Consider the following 27,404-nt stretch of genomic DNA (forward strand, 5'->3'; position numbering starts at 1 on the left):
TTTATGTGGGAAAGAGGTGATCTATATTTTAATTTTTGGTTCATTATATTGATAGTATAATGATTGCTAAGTCAGTCAATAAAAATATAAATTATATGTTCTGAGATAGAACAGAGTGTCTATGAAAAGAGAGTGTATGAACTACAGAATAAAAATGTGGAGCAGAAATACAGGTCGAATTATAGAAAAATAGACATTATACTTCCCTTAATTTTTAAGCATTTGCCTCACTGGTGAAAGTAGTTGTCACACTTGATAACTGTTGCCACACACACTTTTCCCAGAAATAATTTTCAAGGCAGCTAAAACCCTCAAATTTGGAGAAGAAAACTCATAGAGAAGTTGTTTTTAGGATATCTGGTTCCCTGTTAGTTGCATTTTTTTCCCAGCGGCTTTTCCTTCTTTTCTTTTGTGACAAAGGAGGCAGTTTTATAGATGCTGAAATGGTTTACAATTGCCTTACTTAGTTGCCCTTATTTTTTATGTCTCTCCAAAGAGTAACAAAAATTCATCATTTAAAAAGAGAAAATGATCAGTTTTTAGCGTAAAGAGAGAATAGCCACTTTAGAGAACCAACAGGAATGGAGATAAATGGAGCCTGGCCCCATGGCCACAACATGCTGAGTACTTTGGATCATCTCAGATGTTGGAAGCTTTACAGGGAAAATGGAATGAGCCACGGGCAATGGGGTGCCTCCTTTTTAACTGCCTGAAAGCCCAAACCAACTTTAAAAAAAATGTATTTTTAATTTTTTTAATTGAAATATAGCTGACATACAACATTATGTTAGTTTCATGTGAGGTATACCACATAATGATTCAACATTTGCATACATTATGAAATGGTCTTCCTTATGCTGTGTATGACATCCCCTGACTTTATTATATAACTGATAAAACTGGAAGTTTGTACCACTTAATCCTCTTCACTTATTTCACCCAGCCCCCACTCTTCTCCTCTCTGGCAACCACCCATTTGTTCTGTGTATCTAAGAGCCTGTTTTCATTTTGTTTTGTTTGTTTATTTTGTTTTTTAGGTTCCACATATAAGTGAAATCGTGTAGTATTTGTCTTTCTCTGACTTATTTAATTCAGCATAATACCCTCTATATCCATCCATGTTGTTGCACATGGCAAGATTTCATTTTTTTTTCATTTCATATATATATATATATACACACACACACACATATATATGTACATATATATACACACACACACACACACATATATATATATATACACATACACACACATATATATATAAAACCACGTCTTCTTTATCCATTCATCTACTGATGGGCACTTATGTTACTTCCATGCCTTGGCTATTGTAAATAACGCTGCAATGAACATAAAGGTGCATACATCTTTCTGAATTACTGTTTTTATTTTCTTTGTGTAAAAATCTACAAGTGAAATTGCTGGATTATATGGCAGTTCTGTTTTTACTTCTTCAAAGAACCTCCATACTGATTTCCACAGTGGCTGCACCAATTTACATTCCCTCCAACAGTGTAGGAGGATTCCCTTTTCTCCACATCTTCTTGTTATTTCTGGTCTTTTTTGATGATAGCTATTCTGACAGGCATGAGGTGGTATCTCATTGCAGTTTTGACTTGCATTTCCCTGATCATTAGTGATGTTGAGCATCTTTTCACGTGTCTGTTGGCCATCTGTACATCTTCTTGGAAAAATGGCCATTCAGGTCTTCTGCTCATATTTCAATCGGGTGTTTGTTTGTTTTGATGTTGAGTTGTATGTACTTTGTATATTTTGGATATTAACCCCTTATTAGATATTTCATTTGCAAATATCTTCTCCCATTAAGAAGGCTGCCTTTTCATTTTGTTGATTGTTTTCTTTGCTGTGCAGAAGCTTTTTAGTTTGCTGTAGTCACGTTTATTTTTGCTTTTGTTTCCCTTGCCTGAGAAGACATATCAAAAATATTGCTAAGACTGATGTCAAAGAGCATACTGCTTATGTTTTCTTCTAGGAGTTTTATTGTTTCAGGTCCTCCATTTAAGTCTTTAATTCACTTTGAATTTATTTTTGTGCATTGCATGAGAAAATAGTCCAGTTTGATTCTTTTGCATGTAGCTGTCCAGTTTTCCCACTACCATTCAATGAAGAGGCTGTCTTTTCCCCATTATATAGTCTTCCCTCCCTTGTCTTAGGTTAATTGAGCATATAAGTATGGGTTTATGTCTAGGCTTTCTAGTCTGTTCCATTGATGTATATGTCTGTTTTGGTGTCATACCATACTGTTTTGATTGCTGTAGCTTTGCAGTATAGTCTGAAGTCATTTCTGTGAAAAATATTCTAGTTTGCTAAAAATGACATTGGGATTTTGATAGGAATTGCATTGAATCTGTAGATTGCTTTGAGTAGTATGGTCATTTTAACAATTCTTCCAATCCACGAGCATGGTACATCTTTCCATCTGTTTCTGTCATCTTCAATTTCTTTCACCAGTGTCTTATAGTTTTCTGTGTCTTTCACCTCCTTGGTTAGACTTATTCCTAGGTATTTTATTCTTTTTGATGCAATTGTAAATGGGATTATTTTCTTAATTTCTCTTTCTGATAGTTTGTTGTTAGTGTGTAGAAACACAACAGGTTTCTGTATATTAATTTTATATTCTGCAACTTTACTGAACTCATTTATTAGTTTTAACAGTTTTTTGGTGACATATCTAGGATTTTCTATATATAGCATCATGCCATCTGCAAACAGTGACAGTTTTCCTCATTCCTTTCCAATTTGGATGCATTTTATTTCTTTTTCTTGTCTGATTGCCGTAACTAGGACTTCTAACACTGTGTTGAATAAAATTGGCATCCTTGTTCCTGATCTTAGAGAAAGTGCTTTCAGCTTTTCACCATTGCATATGATGCTAGCTGTGGGCTTATATATGGCCTTTATTATGTTGTTATGTTCCCTCTATACCTACTTTGTTGAGCATTTTTATCATAAATGGATTTGAATTTTGTCAAAAGTTTTTTCTTTATCTATTGAGATGATCATATGATTTTGATTCTTCAATTTGTTAATGTAGTGTATCACATTGATTGATTTGCAGATATTCAACCATCCTCGTATCCTCAGATAAATTCTACTTGATCATGGTGTATGATTCTTTTAATGTATTGTGAATTTGATTTACTAATATTTTGTTGAGAATTTTTGCATCTGTGTTCATCAGTGATATTGGCCTGTAATTTTCTCTTTTGTTGTCTGGTTTTGGTATCAGGGTGATACAGGCCTGGTAGAATGAGTTCGGAAGCATTCTTTCTATTCAGTTTTTTTGGAATAGTTTGAGAAGGTAGAATTCATCTGTGAACCCATCTGGTCCCAAACTTTTGCTTATTGGGAGTCTTTTAAATTACTAATTTAATTTCCTTACTGGTAATTGGTCTGTTCATGTTTTCTATTTCTTTTTGATTCAGTCTTGGGAGAGTGTAACTTTCTAAGAATTTGTCCATTTCTTCCAGGTTGTCCATTTTATTGCTGCATAGTTGTTGTAGTAGTCTCTTATGATCCTTTGTATTGCTGTGGTATCAGTTGTAATTTCTCCTTTTTCATTTGATTTTATTGATTTGGGCTCTCTCCCTATTTTTCTTGATGAATCTGGCTAAAGACTTATCAATTTTGTTTATCTTTTCAAGGAACCAGCTCTTAATTTCATTGATCTTTTTTATTGTTTTTTTTTTTTTAGTCTCTATTTCATTTATTTCTTCTCTGATCTTTATGACTTCTTTCCTTCTACTAACTTTGGGTTTTGTTTTTTCTTCTTTTTCTAGGCCCTCTAGGTGTAAGGTAGAGTTGTGTATTGGAGATTTTTTGTTGTTGTTCCCTGAGGTAGGCTCATATTCTCTTTCAGAACTGCTGCATCCCACTGATTTTGGATCAGTGTGTTTTCTATTTTCATTTGTCTAACTGTGATCTTTTCATTCTTCTAATTTCTAATTGTGGTCTTTTCTTTTCTGCTTAGAGAAGTTTAGCATTTCCTGTAAAGCCAGTTCAGTGGTGCTGAACATTTTAAACTTTTGTTTTTACATAAAACTCTCTATCTCTTCCTCAAAACTGAATGATAGCCTTGCCAGGTGGACTATTCTTGTTTTTTTTTTGTTTTTTGTTTTTGTTTGTTTTTTCTTGTCATCATTTTGAATATTTTGTTCCTCTCTCTTCTGGCCTGCAAAGTTTCTGCTAAAAAATCAGATAGTCTTAGGGGAGTTCCCTTCAATATAATGAGTTACTTTTCTTTTGCTGCTTTTAGGATTCTGTCTTTATCTTTAATTTTTGCTGTTTTAATTACAATATGTCTTGGTGTGGACCTCTTTGGGTTCATCTTGTTTGGGACTCTCTGTGCTTCCTGGACCTGGATGTCTGTTTCCTTTCCCAGTTAGTGAATTTTTCAGCTATTATTTCTTCAAATAAATTCTCCATCCCTTGCTCTCTCTTCTTCTGGGATCTGTATAATGTGAATGTTAGTATGCTTGAGTTGTCTCAGAGGTCTCTTAAACTGTCCTCATATTTATTTTTTTACTTACTGATTTAGATTCTTTTTAAAAGTTATTTTATTGAAATATTGTTGATTTACAATGTTGTGTTAGTTTCAGGTGTGCAGCAAAGTGATTCAGTTATTCATATATATGTAAATATATATATTCTTTTTTTTACATCCTCTTCCATTATAGGTTATTACAAGATATTGAGTATAGTCCCCTGTTCTATACAGTAGGTCCTTGTTGGTTATCTATTTTACATATAGTAGTGTGTATATTTTAATCCCAAACTCCTAATTTATTCCAAACTGTCCTCATTTTTAAAAATTCATTTTTTCTGTTCAGCTAGATGATTTCCACTACTTTGTCTTCCAGATCACTTATCTGTTTCTTTGTATCACCTAATCTACTGTTGAGTCCTTCTAATGTATTTTAAATTTTAGTTACTTTATTCATTGTCTCTGTTTCATTCTTCTTTATATTTTTAAACTGTGTTAAGTTTCTCACTGTGTTCCTCTATTCTTTTCCCAAGTTCATTGAGCATCTTTATGGTCATTACTTCGAGCTCTTTATTGGGTGGATTGTTTATCTCCACTTCATTTAGTTCTTTTTGTGAGGTTTTGTCTTGTTCCTTTGTTTGGAACATATTCCTCTGTTTCCTTATTTTCCCTAATTCTCTGTATTTATTTCTATGCATTATTTAGGTTGGTCACATTTCCCTGTTGGAGAAGTGGCCTTATGTAGGAGATGTCCTGTGGGGCCCAGCAGCACAGTGCCCTCACCAGAGCTGTGTGCTCTGGGGTGCCCCTGCGTTTGCTGTGTGGACCCTTCTGTTGTGGTGAGGCCAACTTCTCTGGGTGTGGCTGGTGAGCTAGGCTGCCTCTGGCTTGGTTGGCTGCCAGGCCCTGCCTCGTGCAGTGGCTGGTTGCTTGCTGGTGTGTGGGACCAGGTCTCCCTGGCTGCATGGCCTGGGTGGTGGGGCTGGAAGTGGTGCCAGCCCACTGGTGGGCAGGCAAGCCCCTGGCAGTAATAGGCTAGAGGGAGGGCTCCAAAATGGTGCTCACCAGCACCAGTGCTCAGGTGGCAGAGAGAGCCCTCAAAATGGCTGCCTCCAGTGTCTATGTCCCCGGCGGTGGGGGTGTGTGTGTGTGTGTCCCAGTTGCCTCCTGCCTTTCTCAGAGGCTTTCCAAGATCACCAAGAGGGTCTCACTCAGGCTTCTTTCAAATTACTGCTTCTGCCCTGGTTCCCAGAGCATGTGAGATCCTGTGTGCCTTTTAAGAGTGGAACTCTATTTCCTACAGTCCTCTCATTCTCGCATATACAAGCCCTGCTGGCCTTCAAAGCCAGACATTCTGGGAGCTCGTCTTGCCAGTGCAGGAACCCTGGGCTGAGGAGCCCAACGTGGGGCTCGTACCCCTCACTCCTTGGGGAGACTGTGGTTATCGTCCAGTTTGTGAGTGGCCCACCTGGGGGTATGGGTCTTGATTATAACACGTCTCTGTCCCCCACCCATCTCATGATTCCTTCTTTATATCTTTAGCAGTGGAAAATCTTTTCTGTTGGTCTTTAGGTTGTTCTCATCAATAGTTGCTCTGTAAATAGTTGTAATTTTGGTGTGTCCATGGAAGGAGGTGAGCTCAGGGCCTTCCTACGCCACCATCTTGGCCACACCTCTCAAGTCAATGTTTTAGTGTTTTTGAAGTGGAAAAGATTGTTAGTGTGTACAGGGGAACATGGTGGACTCTGATTGAGCGACCGTCCTCCTTTTCCTTGGGCCTTCCTTTAGCACTGTCCTTTGGGAACAGAATGCCTCTGGGAAATAGTGAAGGGATTTGCTAGGTGCGGGTGCTAAAAGAGATGGAGGAAGCTTTGTACCGGAAATGTGTTTGGTATCATGGAAAAGTTTTGACCCAGGTTACAAAATGCAAGGTGTATTACCCCAAAGAGGACTGGCAAAATCACCAATCTGGAAGGAGGCTTAGAAATTGATTAGTCCAAACTCTTGATTTTACTGAAGAGGAGACAGACTCCAGGAAGAGAAGTGACTTGCCCAAGTGTATACTCATCACTGAGGACATGGCCAAAACCAAATCTGTTGATTTCCGGGTATTATTTTTCCTGCTCCCCCTGCTGCAGTTCCCCTGCCTTCCACCACCGCTTCATTACTGACCTTTTCTGTGCTACCACAATTAGACTTCTTTCAGACTTAGAAATGTAGCTGTTTAATGCACTGTTTCTTTAAGCCATCAGAGGTGTGAATCAGCAAATTGTGACCCACAACACTGGTCCAGGATCCTGTTTGTCTAGCAGAGGGTGAGAAGTTTAATTTCAGGAGCTCAACCTGGGTTCATATCCCAGCTCCACCACTGGGCTGGTGAAGGACGTGAACTTCTCTGAACTTTGGTATCCTCATCATAGTAGGTAGTACCCAACTCTTAGGTTCCTTAGGTGAGGATAAAATGGCTCAATGTTAGCCATTGTTATTGAGACTCTGAGGGTAGTTAGAACTATTTCTGTGAAAAATCCTAAGGAAATAAAAATTCTCTCTATATAATATAGCAACAATCAGAAATCTTTCTTTGGTAGTCTTTTATGGGTCTAGTGTAGCCTATTTTTTTCTGTAGCTTTTCATCCAACAGGTATCTTAATTGCCTCAAAATATAACTACTCCTAATCTTTAAAGTTTTTTCTCTATTTTTGTCTCTCTACTCAATAATTTTTATAGCTTTATTGAAGTATAATTGATATATAATAAACTCACATATTTAATCAAATCACAATTTGATTAGTTTTGATATACACATGAAACCACCCCCCAAATCAAGATAATGAACATATGTACATCATCAGGACAGTTTTCTTCTGCCCCTTGGTAATCCCACCATCCTACCCCTCCTGCTCCCTCCTGGCGCCTCCCAACCCTCTACACCCATCCCCAGGCAAATGCTAGAATGGTGTGATCTGCTAGAATTTTATATTATGCAATCATGCAGTACGTTTACTATTTGTTTGGCTTCTTTTAATCAGCATAATTATCATCCTGTTGATATGTGTACCAATAGTTCATTCCTTGTTACTGCTGATTACTCCAATAATATTTTCTTTGTTTACTCTTTACCCCTGTCTTGCTTAACTGGCCATGGTATGGAATGAAAACATATTTTAATGATTTTTAAATACTCCTTGATTAAATATGTATTTATCTTTCTTAGTTTTCATTTTGTTGTTATCCAGTATACTTAGTAAATAGTATATAGGAATTGTACGTTCCCTGAGAGCAACATGCATTATATTCTGTATGCATATTTAAAAAAATTGATATCCATAAGCAATATTACTATTTATTTATTTGAACACTGAGATGAAAATTTTCTCCTGTGTTGTTGGCTCTCACTACACAAAAAAAGCATCCTTCCATTGGCTTGACTCAATAAATTGATTGAAGAAATTCAATTATATGAATATTTACACATAGTTTTCATTTTTATGGTGAAATATTTCTTCTGTTAATGTTATAGTTTTTTTATGAAAATGTGGACAGTATGTTCTCAATTCCCTTGCAGCTGGAGCATAACATGAAATAAACTAAAAAAAATTGATACAGCAAAAGTAATACATTTGCAAGATAATAAAAGATCATTTGGGCAGCAAGTCCATTTTTGTAATGACTTTTTACCAACATCATAGTATCTCTCAACTGTTGACATTTCTGCATCTGGGAAGGGAGAAGATAAAAATTACCATTCAAAACGCCTGTTCAAGTTTGGCGAAAGGTTTAATTTCTTCATCCATCACAGTGTTACGAGCCCTATGAAAACTACAGATCAAAACTCAGTGCCAGGAGTGCAGAGACTTGGCAGCGGCGAGGGCAGAGTTTAGCCATAGGGGATCATAAAGAAAGCCAGAGAAAAGAAACTTCACCCATTCTGCACCTCAGACTTGTGTTCTGGTCGGTTGTCCTAGGAAGCCTGGGAATGCACTAATTTAAAAACTGAGCCCGTAAATGGAGTTGTATATACTGGCCTTAAAGATGCTGAAAGGATTCTAGGATCAGATAAATTTTTATGTAACACGGTAGAAAGTAAGTCAGTTACTTTCTGTGCTGGAAGGTTAACATGGAGATGATCTGGTCCAGACTTTTATTTTGCTGGTGACCAGCCCAAGGTCACACAATAACTTAATGGCAGAACTGGGACTAGATCTGGGATTTCTGAACCACACACTCATGCCCTTTCTGTGTTGCTGCTTCTGCTGTGTTGGGGCTGGCTTGTTGGTGTGTACGGGGCAGGAATGTGTGATTTGTTCTCTCTGAGCTGCTCCGTGTAGGGGTCCCTGTTCCCTGGGGCACCTCAACCTGACAGTCTCTTCTTCCTGAGCATCCTGTCTTTGGGGGGTGGGTGTACTTCAGTGAATGGGGGGTTGTGCTTCCGGCTCTAGCAATTATGTGAGATGTGACGTTTGGTTAATGGACAAACGCATGATTTTCTTTTTTTTTGTTTTTTTGTGTGTTTTTGCGGTACGCAGGCCTCTCACTGTTGCGGCCTCTCCCATTGCAGAGCACAGGCTCTGGACTCGCAGGCTCAGCGGCCATGGCTCATGGGCCCAGCTGCTCTGCAGCAGGTGGGATCCTCCCAAACCAGGGCATGAACCTGTGTCCCCTGCATCAGCAGGCGGACTCCCAACCACTGCGCCACCAGGGAAGCCCCTAAACGCATGATTTTGATCATCAAATTACCCATTATCAACTAGTCTGGTAGAATCTTTATACTTAGGAAGGCCATAACTTTAAGTCTTGCAAGAGCTTGTGCTTTTTAAAGTTCCCTTCCCTCCCCTTCACATCGAAGTCTAGATGCTGTCCTGCCTCATCTTCCTCTGTCTGTGTTGCTTGTTCCTCTCTGCAATGTATCTTTTCCACAGATGTAATCCTAGTGGGGAGGGGAGGCAGCCGATAAAGACCATCCTCCTTCACTGAGAACCATGGCCTGGTCCAACCCCTTACTTACAAATCTGGAAACACAGGCTAAGAAGTTATGAACTTGTATACAATCTCACAGCAGATTTAAGATGATGGTTTAGCTCAGGCCACTGTAACAAAACACCACAGGCTGGGAGTCTTATCAGCAACAGCCACTTTTTCCTCATGGTTCTGGAGGCTGGAAGTCCAAGATCACGGTGTCAGCATGGTCTGGTTTTGGTGAGGGCCCTCTTCCAGACTGCAGACAGCTGACTTCTCACTGTGACTTCACGTGGCAAAAAAAGAGCAAGCTAGTTCTCTCGTGGCATCTCATGAGGGCACTAATCCCACTCAAGAGGGCTGCACCCTCATGACCTAATTACCTCCCAAAGACCCCACATCCAAATACCAACACACTGGGATTAAAATTTCAAATATGAATTTTGGGGGGGGGCAGAAATATTCAGTCCATAACAGATGAAAACCTGAATCTCTTGCTCTGCTCAGGGTTTAAGTGCAGCAGGTCCCCTCATTAGCATCTGTGATGTTGTCTAGCATGTGCTGGCAGCTGCAGCATCTCATAGGGGCAAGGCTGGCCTTGGAGGAATTTCCTGGGAGAGGGCGTTGAGTGTAACTGCAGACTGTGCTGCGAAAGAGCTCTCTTTTATGAAGGAGCATCAACTGTCTGTATCCCAGCTGATTTAGGAGAAAGATTGTGTTATTGGTCTTACGATCAACGGCAAACAGAGCGCTTTAGTTTCTTTCTGAGAGATAAGATGGAACTCCGATTCTCTCCAGTCCTAGCCCATCTTTTCTGGTGCTTTAATGGCATATTATTTGTGTCTATTTAGCATGTGAGTCATTTCATTGTCTCTCGTATTGGTGGTTTACATGTTGATTGTGTGGAGACGGCTCACACAGGGCCCTCACAGGGACCCCATGGCCTAGGGTAGGAGGCACTTGGTAAATCCTTGGAGCATAAGGAAATCTACTTGATACCTTTAAGGTAATATTAGACCAATGCATTTTAAAAGAGACTTCAAATAATTTAGCATCATAATTCTGTTCATCATCTTCGTAGTTCTGGTCATAGTATCTGTGCTTATCCTCACTTACCAGAGCGAGAAACTGAAGAAAGTGAGGGTGGCCGACTTCACGGGCAGGATTAGGAATAAGAAAGGGGCATCTTCTCATTCAGTCCACATCTGTACACACAAGACCAGAACACAGAGACCCTGTTTTTCATTTCACAGAAGAATAGAAGACAACATTTTGGGGGAAGAACTCATGACTTTTAAAGTCAGTTGAGTCCTAAAGCATATTGTTTTCAGTAAAATTATTTAATGTGGAAGGAATCTTGTCAAGCCTGTAATCACATGCCGCTTGTAACATGTAGCATGCAAGGGCACTTTCTTTTCTGAAACATATTCTTGAGAAAGATAATTTTAGAAGTTGGCTGCGCAGTTCCTGACCCTAACCCTGCTATGTCTCCCAGTGCTGCTACCCAGGGGACTCCCATCGTTTTATACAAATGAAAACACTACCATCAAGATTTTAAAACATGTATATTACTATCCACATTTGCACAAAGAAAATCCCACCAGGCAGCCTGAGTCGGCAGACACGTTTCTGGTCTTTCGGTGCTTTTGTTTGTTATTTTAGGCACACTGATGATGAAAGGGCTTTTTCGTCTTCCCGTCTTACTTTTCACATTTCAGGAATCAATGTGTCTGACACAGACGTGGTTTAGATGGATTAAAGATTTAGATTTACATTTATGAATATGAGGAAGCCTTGGAACTTAACCTACACAGATGGCTGTAGTCACACCATTGGACCAATTGTGCCTTTGAAGTTCTTTGCGAGTGCGGGCGACTTTCGCTTATTCATTGTATGTTGAATAGCACGGCTTCCTAGATTGTTAAAATAGTATTGATCTCAGTGTGCTCGTTTTCAACTGCTCTTTTCCATAGTTGATTTTTGGCGGGCTTCTTTGGCATGATTAGAAGCTGACTTATTTATGGAGTGCTGCTAATTGACGGATGTCAAACTGTATTACTGTGGCTGTGGGGTGAGGCAGGCTTCCCAACCTTTAGAATCCCAACTGGGAGATTTCCAAAACCGAGTGTGTGATTTTCCCATGGACGCTCTCCCAGCCACTCTCAGGCGCATCCTGCCTTCTCCTGCTCACTCTTTACCATAACTAGAACTCGGGAAGCCACAGAAGCCCCTCTGTAATCCACAGAAGCCCCTCTGTAATCCTCACTCTCTAGGCCAAACTATTGAGAACAGCAGGGCATCAGATGACAGGAGAGGCGCCCTCAGACCTGGATTTAGCCTGAGGGATGTCGACGAGAACTATTTTCTGAATTGGACAAAGAAAGGTGCTCTCTCTACTCTGTACCTGCAGTTGCTTCCCTGGATTTAGCTTTTATTTTTGGCACGTTGTTATTGTCTATTTCTCTGATACTCAGGAAGGCTCGTCCAAGAGTGGCTTTGTCACTGTGATTTCTTATGAAGGATGAGGGAGGGTCTTTGTTCCCAGTACCTCACGGGCAGCCTTTGGATGCTGGCAGCATATCTGCCAGGTTACCACTGGCGGCAGCCACCCACCTGTTGGAGAACCACCCGTGAGGACTAGCGCTTGCAGACAAGGCCACGTTGCATCCTAGAAGAAGTAAAGGCTTGCATTTCTTTCTCTTTTTCGAGCTTTGGTTTTGAAGTCAGAAAAATCCTGGCTTTACCATGTACCAGTCGGAGAGGTTTCTTAACACCTTTGAGCCTCATTTTCCCCATTTGCAAAATGGGGATGTTAACGCAGACATCCATGGCATCGCTGTGGGGATGGGGGGAGCGCACACGCAGAGCCGCTCACTCAGTGGGAGGCGTGTGGGAGGCGTGTGGGTGATGACACTTCCCTTCCTCCTAACAGGGTATGTTAGCTGGACACGTCCACCTGTCCTTTGCATACTTGTGGTTCACCTCCAGTAATTTTCCAAGATGCTAATTCCCGTCCCACCCTGATCTCTAGGGAGTCTTGCCAGTGGTTCTGCCTTCCTGTCTCTTTCCTTTTCCATCACCAGCTAGAGATGACTACCTTCCCAGGGCACATGATGTTTGGAACTGCTAAGGAGACAATGTACTTCCCAGAGCCAAGGATCCGAGTGTTAATGAGTTCTTTACTAGGAAAAGAGGAGGCGCTGGGTTGTCCTGTGGCTCTTAACCTGCAGTTTGGCATCACCAGGATCAGGCACTGAGGGGCCAGATGAATGGGGCCTCTGTGTGGAGATGAAAACACTGAGCATTTCTCTTCAAGTTGCTGGAGTGAGAAGAACAAATTAGATTATTAATGATCATGTGGTAGTATGAGCCGACAGTCTATTTAGTTTCACTGTTAAAACAAATGTGGTTTTGAATGATGTGGGCTTTTCCTCTTTTTATTTATTTGGCAAAGAATATTCATGACGGATATCAATGAAGACCACGTCGGTGATTCAGCCTCCAAAGCTGCCCCCTGCATTCTAAAAGGCAGAAAAGGACATTTAAGTGGTTGAGAGTGAGAAGAGAGCCTGGAAGCCAAATTATAAACTCATTTCAACTCCTGGCCCCGCAGGCTCCGGAGGGTAACATTATTTGTTGTCAAGGATGGAAACAACTCAGATTCGGGTCCAAGTGATTATTCGATCTTGGCATTGCTGCCGTTCTGCCAACTGCAATTCCATTTCAACACAGATTAATTCACCAGGCAGGGACGGAAGTGGCTTTTAGGAGAGGCGTTGCCGCGGGGCCCCGGCTGGCCCACTTGCAGGAAAGTGGTGAGAGTGTGTGGACACGGATGGCTTCCCAACTTCTACGGTGACGCTCCTCACACTTGTACTGACTGAGTGTCAATGCCGCAGAGAAAACCTTCAAATGTAACGGGAGGGGGGAACAAACACGTGACAGCCCCGCTCTAGCACCAGGAGGCCAACGCGGCGGAGCAGGGGGACTAGTTAGTGGTCGCAGACCTCAGCAGCTTATCAGTCTTTTCTTTGTCCTCGTATAACCACCCTGGGCCTTTTTTAATTCCTGCGTGTGAAAAGGGAACCATATAGTATTTTTTATTTTTTGCTATGACTTAAATCATAAAGACAAATGAGATGAAATCACAAACTCGGGAAAGACGACTCTGCGTGAGAGTTGAAGGTAGCATTATTAACATCTACTTAGCAGGGAGGCTCAGTCCCCTCCAGAGTATTTTCCTCGCCTTCGCTTCCCGGGTGTTTTGCTCCTACCTCTTCCCCATCTGCGTCGATCTCCGTGGACCCAGGGGCGGCTCGGTGGGTTCCTGCAAGGCCGGGCGCGGGGGCGCGGGGGCACGGGGCGCGGGGCCGGGGGGCATGTCCCGCGGGCCAGGTCCCGCGGGCCGTGCGCGCCCCCGGGTCGGGGCGCGGGGGCGTCCGCGGGGGCGCGCGTCCCGGAGAGCTGGGCTCTCCAACTTCCCGGGGATTTGCTGTTTCGTAACATTTCAGTCCCTACGACCATTAAAAAAAAAAAAAAAAAAGTGCCGGCGCAGTGCGCGGTCCCCTGACCCAACCTGAGCTGCGGCTTCCGTGCGGACGCAGCGCCCAGGCCCCAGCGGGCGGCGGACACCCTGCTTCGCTGCGAGGTTTGCTTTTTGGGGTCTTTTCCGAGCATGTGACTCTGCTTTGCTTTTACACACACTTCTGCATGGCTCTCAGCATTTGTTTTAAACCTTGATTATCTGTGTGTGTGTGTGTGTGTGTGTGTGTGTGTCTTAACAAATATTTTGCATTTTACCCATTAAGATAGAAAAGGGAAAATACCATCCTGCTTTTTGGGGCAGAACTTTGGATGAATTGCATTTTATCTCCTAAATGATTTAAAATTTCGTAATTTAAGACATGGAAATTCACAAGGGCGACTCCTATTTTTATTTTATTTTTTGTATTTTAGATTCCTTTCCATTTCAAGGAGAGAAGTCAAGATATTATTACCCAGTGAAAAAATGATGTAGTTTCCTCGTAACCTTCTTTTCCTATACTTCAGGTAAGTGAGTCTGTTAATCATGAATTACTTAAGAAATGAACCTCTGTATGATCTGAGTGTATTCAATATTGTGGCTGTGTTTGAAATGTGCTAAATTTCATTTTACTTTCCATTAATAACAAATTACCATTTTAAGATATGAGTACTTTTTCAGCGTAATACAATTACTTGGCTGCTTTGGAAAAGCCTTTTCTTCACTTGTAAAGCCTGTAATCAACATTTAACTTTGCCAACTTCCTCATAATTTGTCTCTTCTCAGAGTAGCAAATGCCTGAAACCAGTAATGTAAACAGTTAGAAGAACTGCATAATTCTTTTTAAAAAAAGTTCACTTAAGTAGGAACATTTGTTCTCCTTTTGGAAGTTGTGACAAAATGTTAAGCTTTCTCAAATATTTAACTCATAATCAAAAGGGCATCGTAATTTTCACCATGCTACAAAATAATTATTTAAATAAGATGTTTAGGAAATTGAAGGATGATCTTCCTTTCTAACTTATAATATCTTAGGGGAATACTTTCTAGAATTCTTGGAGAATAATAGTACGCTGATGGATTGTACGGTTGGTTTCAGACTGGGGACGCATGTAAATCTCAGCAACGTTGTTTTAGTTCAGCTGTTGTAACCAGTCATTTTGAATTTCTCGGCAATAATTATTTTATTACATCTGGCAATACTAAACTGAAAAAAACAAGAACCTCGGGGACATCATGAGTTGAAATGGAACAGCATGAGATGGGAAGTCGTGTATGTGGTTCTTACCTTCGGCAGAGCTAAAACCCTTTTTTAGTTTCCTCTGGACATGATTCTGGAGCCATAAAAATGAAAATAGGTAAGCTGTGCTCAGCCTTCGCATATCTTCAAGAAAATGCCTTCACCCTCCTTCATTTAGCAGACTTCTATGGAGGTTTTGTTCATGACTTTGTGTTTTTTGTTTTTACTTTTGTTACACTGATTAAGATAAAAGAGTGAAAGTCAAAACACAGGATGTGATTTTGGGTTAATGTACCACTTTGTACTCAAACAGTAGAGAATGAGGAGTTAAAGGCACTGTATCTGAGTCACCAGTAACGAAAAATAAAACCAACCTTGGCCAAAGTTAATAATCAAACAAAAATAACTAAAGAATAATTCTTCACAAGTTCTTTTCTGAGTAGAAAGTCGAGTGGCTAAGAGGCCTAAGTCACTCAAGGCCAGCTTAAGGGTCATAATGGAATTCTTCTAATCTGAGGTCTTGCGATGTTTAATGTTTTTGAGAATTACTTGGATGATGTAGAAGAGAGCAGTTCGTTAGAACTCCATGATATTAAAGCCTTGAGGTAATAGTAGAAAAGAGCCAAAGTCAACTGTACAAAATAGAGAAGTAATCAGAAGCCGATTAAGATGTTTATCCTTCAGGACGAGCAATGAGGGCGGCGGACCTGGGTTTTGGCAGCGGCCTGGGGGCCGTGCATCCCGCTGCAAAGACTGGATATTTCCAGGGAGTCAGGCTCCAGCGGGGCAGTACGAGCTTGGGAAAGCCTTTGGTTTTCCAGGAACTGCTTCCTGCAGACTGAGTCCTTTATAGACGCAGGGACTTGAACGTCCCTCGGTAGTGGAGCTTCACCAGACCTGTGGGGAGCAGTGGTGTCAACTGGGGAAAGAGTGTCTGGGGTGTTGGTCGGCAGGTGTGCCGCCCCCATGCACGGTGCTCATGGAGTCCCAGCCAGGAGAGGTGACTGATTCAGATGCACACCAGCACGAGGCCTTGAAAGGCTTGTCGGGGCATCTCCTGGTGTCCCCCGCGTCCTCCCCGGAGCCTGTGCTGCCGCCAGTCCTTCTCGGTGAAGCGCTGCCCTCCGTGTTTGTGCCCCACTCCGTGCCCCGTGTCTCCACACTCTCCTTCCCACCAGCAGCTCTTCCTTCCTTGCCACCCCCCAGGGGACGTTCACTGGTCCTTCAGCAGCAACCCACCTGTGGGGCTTCCGGCACTCAGAAGCAGGGCCTGGCACCTGGAGGCACAGAAGGAAGCAATGAATGGGTGAGCGGGTGCGTGGGAAAGGGAACAAGCGGGGTCCCGGCCCTGCAGGAGCCACTGGCCCCTGGCCCTCACACCCTCTTGGACTGGCGCCCGTCACTGCCCTGTCATCCCTGTTCCACGACGGCCTCCCGAGCGCCCCGCCCCCGCCGCCGCCCCCTGCAGCAGGCCGCAGACCCGTGTGTTCTCACCTCTGTGATCCACTTAGTTCCTCGCCTCATGTCTGAGGGATACAAACTCTGTCTGTGGACGGATAACCCCGTCGTTCTCTGCAACTCTACAGGCCCGTGACATGCGTCTACCAGCTCACGTAAAATGGTAGCTGATTCCGTTTTATGTTGGAACGAAGCGGGTATTATAAGTAAATACTAATATAAAGCTATAATGGAGCACTTGGCAAGTTGCGCATTTTTGCAAAACTAGAGAATTCAGTAGGGCAGTTTGTGTTTTATAAAGTAGGCTTCTTTGGGGCCTGTTTTAGACTCTCAAAACCTTTCCATTTAATGGAATGAGACGTAAAGTCTGTAGGCTTTTCACGAGTGCCAGTGTTGGCTGCTGCAATTTTAACTTATCCTCCTGAGCACAGTTTACTTTCCGCAGATGAGGCTTCTCCGGGCCACACCAGGAGGGTCACGCTGGCACCAGCGTGGGTGTCCACTGGTGCACGCCTGCCAGTGGGCCGCCATCTCTCCCTGTTGATCGACACTTCCTTAGGCCTGGCCTTTGTCTTTTCTGCCCTGTTCCGGGGCTCTGCTCTTTGAGACGCCTCTTCCATCCCGTTGGTTTCTTGCTTCAGCCTCTTAACGCCTGCGTCTTGTCCTGGTGGCCCCTCCCCTCCCTGCCTCCTCTGTCCTCTGCCCTCCAGACTGCGTTCCTTCTCTGGACTCAGGACTCAGCCCTGGAAAGCCTTTTCCTGAGCCTTTGCCTGGCCTGGGGCTGGGCCTCTGTGCCCCCCTGCCACCTCCCACCTTATTTCTCCATTGCCTACAGTTGTTTACCTGCTAGATGTCTGTCCTTTGGCTGCCATTGTCCTCAAAGGGAGCACCGTCTCTACATTCGCAGCCTCTAGCGTGTTTGTTTATATTTACAAACAAATGTTGGGATGAATTTCCGGTTGTGAGTTTCGGTCTCAGCGTTATTGCTCCTCTCACTGTAGTCTGATAGGCATCTTAGCTCTTAGCTTAGTACCTAGGAAGTCAGATTATGGAGATGCGTGTGCCCCGACACGCGTCTCTCCAGCATCCGACACTCCGACCACTGCCCTCGAAACTCTCGCTCCCTTGGCTTATGTACGGCGACAATGAACTCTCCCTGGTTTTCTCCCTCTTTCTGTGGCTGATCCCTGTGGCCCCCTTTGCCGACTCTTGTTCCCAGCATTCCATCCTCTCTGCCCTCTCATTCTGTATTATCCATGCAGTTTCCTCTGCACTAAATGGTGAACTTCTGCTGACTTCACATTTGTTTCCCCAGGTCCCACTGCCGTCTGGCACCGCGGACTCTCGGCCATCTCTGCCACGTGTCCTGCCAGCACCCTGCACTCGTTACGTCCCCTCGGGCTCCCCCTCAGTCACCAGCCAGAGCCCCCCAAGGCATCCTGACTTCCTTACTGTCGCTCAGGTGCTCATGCGGTCCGTCGCCGAGTGCCTGCCTCCCACCTACCCCTCTTGCTAGTGCGTCAGGCTGCACTTGGACTCCCCAGGCTGTCCTTACCTCACCTCCACACCTTCACCCCCACCCGCCCCCCGTGGCCACAGCGGCCCTTCTGAGGTACGTCATCTAGGCTCACGTTGCTCCTGTTCAGAATCTCCCAGTGGCCTCCCAGCACCTCCAGGTGGCCTGCGCGCTGGTGCACCAACCCCGAGGGCTCTCTGGCTTGACCTGGGGCCTTTGCTGGGACCTCTCCCCGGGACGCCCTTCCGGGCTCATTGGCCGGGCCGGTTCCTACTCGTTCTCCGTGACTTGGCTCAGGCCTCTCCCCCTGGGCTGACTTGCGGGTTAACCTCTCGATTTTTGACACTCACTAAATGGTGTTATTCCATTTGATTTTCTTGCCTTTCTTTCCTGTTAACTAACCTGAGGTGTCTGGAGGGTCCTGAGCCCCATCGGGACCCCTTGACACCTTTGGTGCCTGGCATAGAGCACGTGCTCAGCGGCACGAGTGGTTGGGTTAGGGGGTGAGTGTGAACCGGCTGGGAGCGGGCCCACCTGCGCTTCTGACAAGGACGGTGGATGCGTGGATGCAGAGGACCCGAGCTGTCGAGGGATTCAAACCAGCGTCTTTCTTCTCCCCTCTTCTCCTGCTCTGTGGCTTCCCCTCTAGGAAGGGCTCTCATTCTTCCTGAGTAAAATCATGGGAGAAACTTAAGACAAAGGACGATATGAATGAAAGAAGATAATTAACTTAAAGAGTCAAAAGTGCATCAGAAAAATAGCTTCTTGTTTACCCTACCCACTGCCCTTCTCACTCCTGTTTCCAGGTGTTTTACTTTGGTTTGGGGATCATAAGTACCTGGCCACCAGCCTGGCGACTTGCGGACTGCATGTCTCCCTAAAATGTCTTTGTCCTAACGTGCGTTTCTTCCCATTAGAAGCAGACTAAAGGTGTACCTAGGCATCCCCTTTCTTCTGAATTTCTTCTTCTTCAACTCAGGGCACAGGTGGCTCTCACCCTGGCCCTTCTGGTTGTTCAGCTGATTGGCGTTGAGGTCTACATTTCCCTGTTTCTAGAGGCAAGGCAGTTGGCTTCACAAAGACCCTAGAACTGGGATTGGAGCCTCAGCTCCATCCCTTATTAATCCCGTGAGCTGGACAGGTTGCGGAACCCCTCTGCCCTTCTCCTCTTCTGGAAAATGAAATGAATGGTACCTTTTGGAGTTGTTGTGAGGATTGAGAAGTTCTGGCACATAGTGGGGATGCAAGAAATTATCAATATTAACTAACAGGATGTAAATGTTTACGTTATTCTAAAATGGAAAAAAAAATCTGTGGTCCCTGCTTCCTCCCTTTTCCTTTCCCAGCTTCCATAATTGAAAGAATTCACTTGTTTGTTGGTTAATTAATTAATTAAGCAAACGTTGGCTTGGGTGTCGGCCATGAGCCCTCCGCTGCTAGACGCTGGAGATTTGGTGGGATGGATGATCCTTGCCCTCCAGGAGCCCATGGCAGGGTCCTTGAGCCACTGCACTGAGTCATCTGGGATGCTGGGGACCCACCCAGAATCCCAGGCTTCACTTGGAATTGGAATCTTTGGGGAGCTCGGGTGTTCTGGCTCTGCCCGCAGGAGCCTCAGAATAATGCCGACTTCACCTCCTCGTGGAGAACCTCTCAACCAGGGCCCCCCGAAGGAGGCGTGACCTTTGCTCCAGGTTGGCTGTCTCCAGTTTTTTCACTGTCCCTGCACCTCACTCCAGAGCCTCCAACAGGCTGATGACTGGAGAGCCTCTTTCGACGTGCTCTGCTGTCATCACACTTGGGTTATGGTGAACGTCCTGCCACTGAGACCACACACTTCTGATATGCACATTCTTTAGCTGTGGTGCATGTGTCATGTTTACTTACTTAAGCAGTTGTTTTCTTGTGCCCAAATGTGGTTCAGCACTTTACTGTTTGAAAATACGTTATTTGGAAATAATTTCAAATTATCAAAAAGTTGTAAACATAAGAATAGAACCATGAACATTGTGGTACATGACTCTTTTTGAATTATGGTTTTCTCAGGGTATATGCCCGGTAGTGGGATTGCTGGGTCATATGGTAGTTCTATTTTTAGTTTTTTAAGGAACCTCCCTACTATCCTCCATAGTAGCTGTATCAATTTACGTTCCCACCAACAGTGCAAGAGGGTGCCCTTTTCTCCACACCCTCTCCAGCATTTATTATTTGTAGATTTTTTGATGATGGTCATTCTGACCGGTGTGAGGTGATACCTCATTGTAGTTTTGATTTGCATTTCTCTAATGATTAGTGATGTTGAGCATCCTTTTGTGTAGTGTCCATCGACAGATGAATGGATAAAGAAGATGTGGCACATGTATACAATGGAATATTACTCAGCCATAAAAAGAAATGAAATTGAGTTATTTGTAGTGAGGTGGATGGACCTAGAGTCTGTCCTACAGAGTGAAGTAAGTCAGAAAGAGAAAAACAAATACCGTATGCTAACACATATATATGGAATCAAAAGACGCAGAGGTAGAGAATGGACTTGAGGACACGGGGGGCGGGGAAGGGTAAGCTGGGACGAAGTGAGAGAGTGGCATGGACATATATACACTACCAAATGTAAAATAGATAGTGGGAAGCAGCCACATAGCACAGAGAGATCAGCTCGGTGCTTTGTGACCACCTAGAGGGGTGGGATAGGGAGGGTGGGAGGGAGACGCAAGAGGGAGGGGATATGGGGGTATATGTATATGTATAGCTGATTCACTTTGTTATAAAGCAGAAATTAACACACCATTGTAAAGCAATTATACCCCAATAAAAATGTTAAAAAAAAACACAACAGAACCAAAAGTACATAAGGCCTTTACCCAGATCCACCTATTGTTAATATTTTGCACCGTTTTTTATTTGTGCATTCTCTTCCCCTCTTTCTCCTTCTCTCTATCTATATAGTATATATACACATAAGATTATTGTACATTAGGTTTTTTTCTGAACCATTTAAGTTCATACATCATAGCCCTTATTCCTAAATAGTTCAGTGTGTATTTCCCAAGAATAAGCATGTTTTCTAATATAACAATGGTGCAGGCATCATTCAGTCAGTTTAACATTTATTTCAGTTTATCTTATTAGATAACAGACTGTACTCTGACTCTGTAAGTTCACTTATAATGTCCTTTATAGCATTTCCCTCTAGTACTAGGACCAGGCATTCCATTTAGCTGTTATGTCTGTATCTTCCTTAAATCTGAAACGTTTTCATAGTCTTTCTTTTGTGAAATGATGTTTTTGAAGAATACAATCATTTTTCTTTTAAAGAATATTCATTTGGGGTTAGATGAATGATCTTGTGGTTGGATTCACGCTGTGCGTTCCTAGCAGGGATTCTGCTTAGGGATGTGTTCTCATCAGGTCCCCATCTGCCCCTCACTGGTGATGCTAATTTTGATGACCCAAGCAAGGTGATGATTCATTTCTTCACTGTATGGTTGCTGTTTTTCTCCTTGTAACTAATGAGAAATACCTTACTTTTATCCCTTTTGTTTTGATACCTATCCATCAACTCTTTGCCCGTAATGAAGTTAGCAGTCTTAAAGCCTACTCTGTACAATTCAGTTGCTTGCCTTATGCCGAGGCTCCCGCATGATCTTAATTTTATGGCAGCAGTTGGATGGATTGGAGACTGATGAATAGGAGGCCTGAAAAGGAACTGAAGTAACCATCACTGATTTTTTACAGATGCTCTCATGGTGAATTACTTCGAAGAGCTCACACTCCTAAATTCATGATAAAAAATTGCAGTGACAATGTGGAAATCCATCTTTAGCTTGTGGGCTGTGTTTATTGTACATATTCAGTCATTCTATCCTTCTGTGTTTGAACCCCAGAAACAAAGGTGGCAGTGGCCATACAACGTGGGGAGCTGGTGGTCCTGGCGGTCCTGGCTGTCCCACGGGACCCACAGCAGCGATGCCGTCACCGTGACGCTTGAGGAGGCCGCCCAGGAGTGGACCTCTTTTTCCAAAGATCTGCCCTTTGCAGAAGAAACTTTCCTGTTCCCTGCCTTGTTTTAGAGATTGACTGAGATGTTTAGGTCAGAGGTTTAACAGTGTCGTTAGTGTCCCATTCATTTTCCCAACACCCCTTGGCTAAGAAAATGGCTAACGTTTTTTTTTTTTCCCCACTAAGTAGTAACGTTCATTAGCTTGTGAGTGTTTATGTCCTAACAACTTAGTAGCTGTTTGAAAAAATAATACAATAAATTGAAAGAAAAATACTTGCTTTATCTCGTTCTTAACCGCAGTTACTTAATAATGGGATGTGTCTCTTTCTAGGGTGCTGCACAGCTCCCCAAACCTTGGGGTCAGATTAGACGCTTCATCTTATGTAGCCATTGCTTTTCATCACAGGAACTGCTCAAAATGTAGTTTCACAAAGCTGTGATATCTTCAAAAGGAATGTAGCTCAGTCTAACGTTGAAAGTGTGAATTACCTGGAGCCAGCAGTTTGCATAATGTCCAGCAGATGTCTAGTATCCAGTGCTTTGCTTGAAAGTTTAAAATATTCTGAAGCACAGCTCTGAGCTCCCTTTGGTGCCCCAGGGTGCCTCGGGACACAGTTGTGACCATCAAGTTAGGCGTAAGAATCTTTCTGGGGATGCTTTATAACCCTTCCGTAGCCTTTAGCCGCCCAAATCTGTGCCTCCAGGGCAAGTTAGGGGTTGAATAACTGTAAGCAGCAAGATTATAACTTCACAGCACACAGCCAGGAGACAGAGAAGACATTTCAACCTAATTGGCAAAAGGTGAAAATTCCTTCTTTTTTTTATGGTATGGCTCAGGTAGGAGGCCTGATCTCTGCCTTTTGGTCAGTACTGCTTTATACCCTGCTTACCATGGATAAGCAGATAGCTGTTTAACTACATTGTTTATTTGATGAGATTTTCTTACGTAACCTTTTTGGTTTGGTTCACGTGTTATTCTCCCCACAAGCTGCTTATTTTCTATGGATTAATGATTAGCTTGTCTTCAGGCTTTGTAAGAATGCTGAAAATCATCTCAAAACCAAAGTTGTCATAAGGTTTATATCTTTGGTAACAAGATGCGGATTAACTAGCTCCTAGTAGAAATTAGATCTAGTTGACATAATAATTGCAATTTTATATATTTGAGCTTCAGCTATGAAAAGGCTTTTGTGAGAGGAAGGCGGATATTTTGAAAATCAGTGTAGCTTTAAAACAGTGACGAGGGGCACCTGCTCTACCCAGTGAGGGGACTTCAGGGTAGAGGAGCACGGCAGGCGGCCTCCCCATCAAAGGCCGAGACTGTCCTTAAAGAGAGGAATGGCCCGGTGTCCAGAAGGAGCCCTCAGCTATGTGTAGCGATCTCGGCCCTGTGCCAGCTCTGTGCTCACAAGCTCCATGGCCCAGGCGAGGCTTGTCCGGGGACGTGCAGGGTGTTCGGCGTTCCTGGGCCCACTCAGCTGTTGTGTCAGCCAGAATCTGCCCCCTCCAACATTTCCAAACACCCTCCACTCCCGTGCTTGGGTCAAACTCTAACCCAGTCCTTGTTTAACAGATGAGGAAACTGAGGCTCAGAGCAGGAAAAGGGTCATCTGAGGTCACAGGTACGAGTACAGCCAGGATCTGGTCCCCTGCCCGCCTGCCTGGAGTCCATGCCATGGACAGAGCGGCCCCAGTCATTTCCTTCAGCTGTGATAATCCAAGATTTTTGTGATCAAAGAGAGATGGGAGGGTTTTTTTTCTTTTATTGAACTATGTTTTTTATCTACAGTGTTGTGCTAGTTTCAGATGAACAGCAAAGTGATTTTTTTTTGCAGATTATACTTCATTATAGGTTATGACAAGATATTGAATATAGTACCCTGTGCTATACAGTAGGTCCTTGTTGATTATTTTATACATAGTAGTGTGTATATGTTAATCCCAACCTCCTAATTTGTCCCCATCTCCTTTCCCCTTTGATAACCGTAAGTTAGTTTTCTATGTCTGTGAGTCTGTTTCCGTTTTGTAAATAAGTTCATTTGTATTGTTTTTTAGATTCTGCATATGAGTGACATCATATGGTATTTGTCTTTCTCAGTCTGCCCTACTTCACTTAGTAGGATAATGTCTAGGTCCATCCATGTTGCTACAAATGGCATTATTTCATTCTTTTTTATGACTGAGTAGTATTCCATTGTAAATATGTACCACATCTTCTTTATCCATTCATCAGTCAATGGACGTTTAGTTTGCTTCCATGTCTTAGTGCTGGTGTGAACATTGGGGTGCACGTGAGATAGGAGTTTAATAGTGAAGAAACCTTAGAAGAAAATGGAAATGACAAAAATCCAGTTAACTTGCTAAATATTTAGATTCCTGGATCTAGAATAAAAGCTTCAGAAGGGCGGGGATTTTTGTCTCGTTCACTGCTGCATTTCAACCTCCTAGGATACTGCCTGGTGAAGAGGAGACACTCCGGAGATGTGTGGATTGGGAGCAAAGGCACGCTCTAACTTATACGTAAAGTTTGTGGGTAATACTATACTTAGGTAGTCAGTACTCTGGTAGGATATAAGTTACTGCATTCTTTTAAGTTTGCTTAGATGAACTTTATTTCATGTTACAATCAAATATTAATCTGCAGAAATAATAATAATGTCTGTGCTGAGTTCTCACTGGCTAGAATGTGATATTGAAGGTAGTATTATGACATTAGTATTTTTGTCATCACCAACTGAATACCCTACCTATGACTTTATTCTGTTGCGTATTTGCAGTGCCGGCCACAAAGGAAGTGCAAGTGTGATCCGATCATAGCCGGCGTCTGTTGCTTATGTTGAGTTTAAAATTCTGACCCCCCAAGAGGGGAAACAGAGGAAAGCTGTGCCCCTGTGTGACCTGAGGTTGGAAGGTGCCTCCCTTTTAAGGATTCCTCTTGTGATGCAGGGGTATTTGTGCCCTTGGCACTAGCTCCTAGAATAACAGCTTACGGGGCTTGTACAGCATCATCTTTTTGGGAGGAGGTCCGCACAAGTTTGCAGTATCATTGAGAACGTGGATATACCTGGCAACTTTATTCCAAGAAATTTGGTGCTGTGTGCAGAGGCTCACTTTCATTCACTGCTTGGGAGTCATTACTACCTATGTGTGTTTCTATTGGGACCAAGTTAGAAGAGTGCTGGGCTGTGTAGAGCAGCATCCCAGGCGGGGAGACGTGGGAAAAGAGGTCCTCGTCACCGGATTCTCGACTAATCTCCGAGTGGAGTCGTCATTGCCCCTCCTTGCGTTCCAGCCTTTTCACTGTACTGTTCTTTCAGGAAACCTCTAGAAACAATTAACGGAGGACAGTTTGTCAGATCCAAAGTGTTTCCCAGAGATTACTAGAGCTACCAGACATTTTTCGAAGGGAGAGTTTTCTGATCAGATAAGTTTGGAAAATACCGTATGGCGTATTCCTGTCTTGTAGTGTACGATGAACCTGGGCCTGTTAAAGGTTCTGGAAATTCTAAAGGGAAGACTTAAGTTTGGCTTAACCTCATGGGTCCCAGCTTTCTTCTCCACAGAATCCTTTTCCAGCATGACAATTCTTAACTTTTTAAGAACAGTGTTCCACCCACCAGCCTTGAAGAAACGCTGCCCATGATGGGAAAACCTGATTCTGAGTTTGATTTGCTCCTCACTAATAGGCACAGATTCAGCCAGTTTTTCTCAGCCTTTGTCTTGGAGCTTTGAAAAAATACCAATGCCCAAGCTCATCCCAGAGTTTCTGATCCTGAGTGTCTGGGCTGGTGCCAGTGACGTGTATTTTTAAGATGCTCTGCAGGTGGTCTCAGATGTGCTGGACGTTGAGAGTCACTCTGCTTGGAAGAGGTTTCTAATTCTGTTTTTTTTCTCTAAGGCTGTAGTAGTTGTCTCCACTTCACGCTCTTTGATGCTGGGATGTTTCCTCGAGGGAAATGGTTTCGTGTTGAAAAACATCTGATGTGACGTGTGGCTCAGAGGTCCTCAGCCCCTGGGCCTCCTGCTGTTGTGTGCCGGGGGTGCCGGGGGTTTGGCCCCGGTCTCTTGCAGGTGTGGTCCTGAGGTTGCTGGCGGGTGGAGGGAAGTGGTGAAGAGGAGGGCATGTTGAGGGTCCTGTTTCTGAACCCTCAGTGCTGCTTAGACCTGGATCTCTGCCCATCAGTCAGCTGGTGACTTGGTGATGTGGAGGTGGGTCTCAGGTCCTCTTGGAGGAATGTCCTGTTAGGTTCTTCTGCTCTTTCCCCTCAGGACCTGACATCCTCTCGAATCTCTGTTCCTCTGCCTCGTACCATGAGAAGCCAGGTGGGAAATGGCTCAGTGAGGTGGGTGGGTTTTTGCAGTAGCTCCTCAGGGAATTAACACAGGGAGAGTAAGGTGGGTCCTGCAGCCACAGGCTGGGTCCCCCGGGAACTTTTCCAGGAAAGGGCCCAGGTGAGAACATAGGACACGGAAGCTGTCACTAAACTCAGGCCCAGCTACTCACTGCTCACAAGCCAATACTGGAGAGACAAGTGTTGGTAGAAAGGAAAGGTTGCTTTATTTTGGAGACTGGAAACCAGGGGAGAAAACAGACTCATGTCCAAAGGCTGACTCCCCCTGCTGACCAGGGGGCAAGAGCTTTGAAGGGGGAGCTTCAGGGATGTACAGGCGGAGGGAAGGGGCTACGTGTAGAAACAGCACCGTCAGCTCGAAATTGGTCATGCGGTGGTCTGATCAGCGTCAGGTTGATTGTTTTAAGTACAGTTAATCTTCAGTTCCAGGGTCGGTTAGTTCCCATTTCCTTGAGGCCAGTTCTCCGAATTGCGGCAGCTTATGTCATGGCTACAGCCTGGTCAGCGTATCGTTAGTTAACTTCTTCCACCTGGTGGGAGTTTCAGTATCTACAAGACAGCTCACAGGACACGGCTCAGATTATTATCCATAGCCCTTGAGGAGGAACTAAAGGTCCTTGACGTTGTTTAATGACTAAATTATTATTATTTTGTCCTGTTTAACTGCTTTTCCTTGCTTTTGTATTCTCTCACTTCTCTGATTAAGTTTATTCTTTGGCTAAAGGTTTTCTACAGACAAAAGGCAGGAATAGGACATGGTGGGTAGGGGTCTGTCCTGGGAAGGCCGCATAGGGTCCTGCTCGGGTTTAAATCCAAGTCAGCGTCCACCAAATTGATCCACGCTGCACGGGGT

The 27,404-nt window shown here is 43.7% G+C and overlaps 1 long non-coding RNA gene across 1 annotated transcript; it reads left to right on the forward strand.

Annotated features, from left to right (window-relative positions):
* Nucleotides 1-13,949: 13,949 nt before the first annotated feature.
* Nucleotides 13,950-22,191, forward strand: LOC309838902. Its single transcript, XR_014298412.1, has 3 exons — nucleotides 13,950-14,111; nucleotides 14,420-14,512; nucleotides 22,084-22,191. It is a non-coding gene; the product is annotated as an uncharacterized lncRNA (long non-coding RNA).
* Nucleotides 22,192-27,404: the final 5,213 nt, after the last annotated feature.

Source organism: Grampus griseus (genome assembly GCF_964374135.1).
Source record: "Grampus griseus genome assembly, chromosome: 21".
Lineage (NCBI taxonomy): Eukaryota > Metazoa > Chordata > Mammalia > Artiodactyla > Delphinidae > Grampus > Grampus griseus.